The following is a 6763-nucleotide window of genomic DNA, read 5'->3' on the forward strand; positions in this document are numbered from 1 at the left end:
ACGAAACTTCGTTTGTCCCTGTAAAGCCTGTCATACACATAATTTCCTTTGGAATTTTGTCTCGCGGATCTCTAGAAGTTTGCTGCGTCGTTATTTGTTTGAGTACCGTTGCCAGCTGACCAAATTGTAAATTTGTATTTTGATTCGCGGTTAGTTACGGAACCGCAGCTGCTAATTGAGCTAATTCCACTTCTCTTTCTTGTAGTCGTTAATGTAATTGTGCCAGTTGCTGTTCCATGTTTTCTGGAAATGAAAATTTTCTATTCAAGGAAGAATACTTATCTCGCTGGAGTTTTCGGTCGTTCATTCGATGCACTTAATTGCAATTCTTCTTGCTTCTTTTTGGCACTTTATACACTTTAACACATCGTTCAATAAGTCCCGGGACTAACTATGAAAACAACATTTTATCGGCAAAATTTTTTATTATTCATCAACATAATCTCCTTCAAGGGTTATACAATCATTTCAACGCTTCTCTAACTTTTCAATGCCATGTTTGTAGAACGATTTGTCTTTTGACTCAAAATGAGCCTCAGTAGCAGCGATCACCTCCTCATTTGAGCCAAATCTTTTTCCCTGGAGCATCTTTTTGAGATCCGCAAAGAGCCAGCAGTCGCTGGGGGCCAGATCCGGCGAATACGGAGGATGAGGAAGCAGTTGGAAGCCCAATTCGTTGAATTTGGTCATCGTTTTGATTGACTTGTGGCACGGTGCGTTGTCTTGATGAAAGATGACTTTCTTCTTCTTGATGTGTGGGCGTTTTTTTCGCTATTTCGGCCTTCAAACGACCCAATAACACCATGTAGTAGTCGCTATTGATGGTTTTTCCTTTTCCGAGGTAGTCAATGAAAATTATACCATTCGCATCCCAGAATACGGACGCCATCACTTTGCCGACCGACTGTTGTGTTTTTGGACGCTTCGGGCGGCTTTTACCGGTCGTACGCCATTCAGCTGACTGCCGACTTGACTCATGAGTGAAATGGTGAATGCATGTTTCGTCCACTGTCACATATCGACGCAAAATATCCTGTTTATTGCGAGTAAACAGTGCCAAACAGCTCTCCGAATCATTGATACGTGGTTGCTTTTGTTCCATTGTGAGCAAACGCGGCAGCCATTTGGAAAAAACTTTTTTCATAGCCAATTTTTGGTGCAAAATAGTGAATGCACTACCTGTTGATATGTTCACCATCTTAGCTATCTCTCGCACTTTTATTTTGCACGATTTTCAATACTTGCTTGGTGTTTTCGGGAGTTACTCCCTCATTTGGCCGACCCGAACGTTCCGCATCATTTGTATCAGCACGACCGCGTTTCACGTCGAAAACCACCGACAAATGGTTGTTTTCGACGGAGTAGAGTCCGGATAACGTTTTTCAAGCCATTGCTGAGCTTTAACAGTGTTTTTCCCCATTAGAAAACAATGTTTTATCAACACACGAAACTCGGTTTGGTCCATTTTTCACGATTGCAAAGGTAGCGTCAGTTTAACCACTATAGCTTTCTTGGTTATGTTTCGAATTACATCAAATTTTGACACATCTTATCTGAAGGTTGGTACTTCTGAACCTTGGTATATAAATGCCATTATTAGCGCCATTTCCACGCTAGTCCCGGGACTTATTGAACGATGTGTTATATACAGTATATACACTTATATATTTTATTTGGTTTTATTAAATCAGTATATCCTTCGCGGCTTCTACTAATTGGTAATATTATTATATTGGTATGTAGAACGGCTAGTCTTCTCGACAATATCGATTTGGAAATTTGTTATGTTTTAAATGGGCAAGATCTCGGGCAGCCTCACCCGTGTTTCAAGCAACTATTTTGGCCTCATTTTTCTGCTCTTGCTACTTTATTTTTAAATTGACCGAATGCCTTCGCGGTAATATCGGCTTAGGTTTTTGTTAAGTTTTTTTTTGTTAGTGTGGGTTAAGGCCAGCCTCAGCCACTAATTTAAGAAACCTTAAGGCTTAACTTGTTTCCCAGAAAAACTTTATTTAATTAATGAGTTATGCAAATGAACTCGGAATTTTCCTTCGCGGTTTTCTTCCAGAGTTTTCGTTTGCATTTATCACAAGTTAAACGGACTGCGCCAATTACGTGTTCGGACCGAGCGGGAAGGTTTTTAAAAAACACAAGATTTATTATACATTATAAAACTTTATTTGACATTGTGGTCAAAGGGTAGTATAGGTCCCGGGGCGAAACGTGGATTGGTACCCACGATGGAGCATAAAACCTGGGAAATGCCTGCTGAACCAACACCAACAGCTCTAATACCAAACCCTATCTCCACCTCCACGTGGTGACCGCTGGGAGCTCTTTCTTGACGAAAAGCTGCAGACGGAGAAGGATGAAGGCGAGTCTCCCGCGCCTAAAAACGGGACAAATTGTACCAACTGGTCCTCCAGGTTGGGGGTTGGGTAGGGCTGACAACCCTACACGGAAAACAACCTGTTACGAAGCCACAACAGGAGCCTCGGATAGGACGGATGTTAAAACGACGGACCCGGCAACGACAAAGGAACAACGATTTGCGCATTTTCTCATGGAACGTGCGCTCCCTGTACAGAGATGAAGCTGATAAGCAGCTAGCCGATACCCTGTCCCAATATAGGGCTGATGTAACTGCGTTGCAAGAGATGCGATGGACAGGGACCGGTTTCCTGGAGAAGAGCCACTACACCATATATTATAGCGGCCATCCAGTAGACCATGTGCTCGGAGTAGGTTTCTTAGTCAGCCAAAAAATGAAACCTGCTGTTATCGGCTTTGAAAGTATAAGCGAACGGCTATGCACTCTGCGCTTGCGAGGCAAGTGTAGAAATATAAGCCTCATAAACGTTCACGCCCCTACAGACGAGACTGCAGAATCGGAGAAGGATACCTTCTACGAGGCAGTAGAAAGAACCCTCGAAGCCTGTCCCAGATATGATATCAAAATCATACTTGGGGATTTTAACAGCCAAGTAGGGAAGGAGCCCGTATTCAGGCGATACGTTGGCTCCCATAGCTTACACGAAAAAACAAATGATAACGGACTGCGGACTATTCAATTAGCAGGGTCACACGAAATGGTTGTTGGAAGTACCTGGTTTGCGCGGAAAGCGGTCCACAAACATACGTGGGCCTCTCCAGACGGGACCACTTTCAACCAAATTGACCACGTGTTGATCGAACGCCGCCACCTCTCAGCCTTGATGAATGTCAGAACATATAGGGGGGCCAATATAGACTCGGATCACTATCTCGTTGGCATGGTGCTCCGAGCTCGAATAACAATACCACCTAGAATCCCCTCTGACAATCAGGTGAGAGTGAACACTGAAGCCATCCACAACACAACCCTCCGCGACACCTATAAGAGGGAAATGGATGCTGCAATAACCGCAGTCAATAGAGGACCTGGAGATGAAGCATCAACTAATGATCTTCACAACCACCTGAAGAACGTTATCATGGATACGGCCACAAATATACTTGGCCCCAGCCGCAAAAGGAGTCGGAACGGCTGGTTTGACGATGAATGTAAGCTAGCAACGGAACGGAAGAATGCCGCATACCGAGTAATGTTGCATTCTCAAAGAACGCGGGCACGCGCAGAGACTTATCACGAACTCCGTCGAGCGGAGAAGCGACTTCACAGACGGAAAAAGGAAGCCTGGGAGAACCAACAAGTCTGTGAACTAGAAAAGTACAGGGAGCAACCGCACCAGGCGCGGAAGTTTTACCAACAAGTCAGCAGGATGAAGCCTTATACACCTCGATGCTCATCCTGCCGAGACAAAGAGGGAAATCTGATTTCCGACAGAATGGGCATATTAGAGCGATGGGTTGAGTACTTTGATGAGCTACTGAACAACCAGAACATCGGCGAGTTGGAGGTCCCGCCAACTGAAGACGACGGACAAATACTGCCACCACCAAGTTTAGGAGAAACAGTCCGTGCAATTCATCGGCTAAAAAATCATAAGTCGCCAGGAGCCGATGGAATTACAGCCGAATTGGTTAAATATGGAGGCGACCAGTTACACCAAGTGGTTCATCAACTTGTGCTCAAGGTATGGGACAGCGAATCAATGCCTGACGATTGGCAGCGAGGCATTATCTGTCTCATACATAAAAAGGGAGATATCACACAGTGCAGCAATTATAGAGGTATCACGTTGCTGAGTACCATCTATAAGATATTCTCCACTATCTTGCTAGGCCGGATAGCCCCATACGCCCAGAACATCATTGGCCCATACCAAAGAGGCTTCACTCCAGGCAAATCAGCAACAGATCAGATTTTCTCTCTGCGGCAGGCGATGGAAAAACTGTTGGAATATGGACAACAGTTGCACCATCTGTTCATCGACTTTAAAGCCGCCTATGATAGCATAGCCAGGGTAAAACTGTACACGGCCATGAGAGAATTCGGTATCCCGACGAAATTAATAAGACTGACTAGGCTGACCCTGACCAATGTGCGAGGCCAGATAAAAGCAGCAGGATCACTCTCAAGACCATTCGACATCAACAACGGTCTACGACAAGGGGATGCGCTATCATGCGTCCTCTTTAACCTGGCCCTCGAGAAGGTGATCCGTGATGCTGAGGTGAATGCTAGAGGTACGATCCTCTTCAAGTCCACCCAACTACTGGCCTATGCTGACGATATCGACATCATGGGAAGAACCACCCGAGACGTTCAAACTGCCTTCATCCAGATCGAGCAGGCGGCGCGAGATCTTGGGCTGCACATCAATGAAGGCAAGACAAAATACATGGTGGCAACGTCAGCACCGAAGACGAATCAACCAACAACATCAAACCGCACTGGTCAAACACAAGCACGAACAAGAATAAGGATAGGGGAATACAACTTTGAGACCGTTGACAATTTCTCCTATCTAGGGTCGAAAATCACAACCGATAACAACTACGATGATGAAATCCGCGCACGGTTGTTGTCAGCCAACAGAGCCTACTTCAGCTTACAAAGACTGTTCCGCTCGAAACGTCTCACCATAGGGTCAAAGCTCTTACTGTACAAGACTATGATCTTGCCAGTCCTCATGTATTCCTCGGAAACTTGGGTTCTTAGCAAGAAAAATTGCGAACTCTTGGCCGCGTTCGAGAGAAGAATCCTCCGAAGAATTTTTGGCCCCCTACATGAGGATGGACGATTCCGTAGCCTACACAATGACGAAATCTATGAGCAATACCATGACCGTCCGGTTGTGGATAAAATCCGGCTCAATAGGTTACGGTGGGCGGGTCACTTAATCCGTATGGATGAAGATGATCCCACCCGGAAAGTCTATAAGGGCAATATCTATGGTAGGAAAAGAAGACGAGGCAGACCCTGCCTAAGATGGAGCGATGGCGTGGGCCAGGACGCCAGACAGCTTTTAGGGATATCGAATTGGTGGACCTCGGCGCAAAACCGGGATGTCTGGAGTTCCTTATTAAGACAGGCCTAGACCGGATACCGGTTGTTGCGCCGTTGATGATGATGATGATTTGACACACTAAATTCAACTACACGTAACGTATTCAAATGGATTTTAGAGACTGGTCACCGGAGGTTACGTTGCACCTATATTTATTATAAATAATTTGCTGATCTCGCGTCTGGACTTTGGAATGAACTGTTTGCTGACGTCCATTTTGCATTTCCCACGTGTTCCAGAAATTGTCTAATGTTGCACATTGCGGTTTCATATTCTATTGGGTCAGATGCAGACGGATACGTAACTCGCGAGATCTTGGGCTACACATCAATAAAGGCAAGACAAAATATATGGTGGCAACGTCAGCACCTAAAACCAACCAACCAACAACATCAAACCGCAGTGGTCAAACGGGAAGAATAAAGATAGGAGAATACAACTTTGAGACCGTTGATAATTTCTCCTATCTAGGGTCGAACATCACAATCGATAACAGCTATGATGATGAAATCCGCGCACGGTTGTTGTCAGCCAACAGAGCCTATTTCAACTTACAAAAACTGTTCCGCTCGAAACGTCTCACCATAGAGTCAAAGCTCTTACTGTACAAGACAATGATCTTGCCAGTCCTCATGTATTCCTCGGAGACTTGGGTTCTTAGCAAGAAGAATTGCGAACTCCTTTGCGCGTTCGAGAGAAGAATTCTCCAGCCCGGAAAGTCTATAAGGGCAATATCTATAGTAAAAAAAGGAGACGAGGCAGACCCTGCTTGAGATGGAGCAATGGCGTAGGTGGACCTCGGCGCAAAACCGGGATGTCTGGAGTTCTTTATTAAGGCAGGCCTAGACCGGATATCGGTTGTTGCGCCGTTGATGATAACCACCTTGTTATTACCTTAAATATAGTAAATTGTAACCTGAATTGCAAGTAAGTCCATCACATGATGATTTATACACTTTCTTCGTTAGTAACTTATACTTAAGTTCAGTTTGAAATAAAGCGTTGCTCACTCAGCAATCAAGCTCTGACCATGTTAAATACGTCATATTATTATTAAAATGTGGAATACTGTACGCTTCTGAGTGGTCGTAATGTTTTCGATGATCCTGTAAGGGTCGTTTACGACAGCAACTGAAGAGACATGAGGAGCACTTCATCACGATTCCAAATTGTATAACATTCAATAAAATTTCACCTCTTGCGGAAGGCAAAACCGCAAGATGTCGCGGAAAATCCACCTCTGAAAAGTCCCAGGAAAGTGAAAGTTGTGGTATCGACCTGCAGAGAAATTGCCCGGAAGTATTTGCTCC

The sequence above is a fragment of the Hermetia illucens genome, chromosome 7 (genome assembly GCF_905115235.1).
Source record: "Hermetia illucens chromosome 7, iHerIll2.2.curated.20191125, whole genome shotgun sequence".
In the NCBI taxonomy this organism is placed as follows: Eukaryota; Metazoa; Arthropoda; class Insecta; order Diptera; family Stratiomyidae; genus Hermetia; species Hermetia illucens.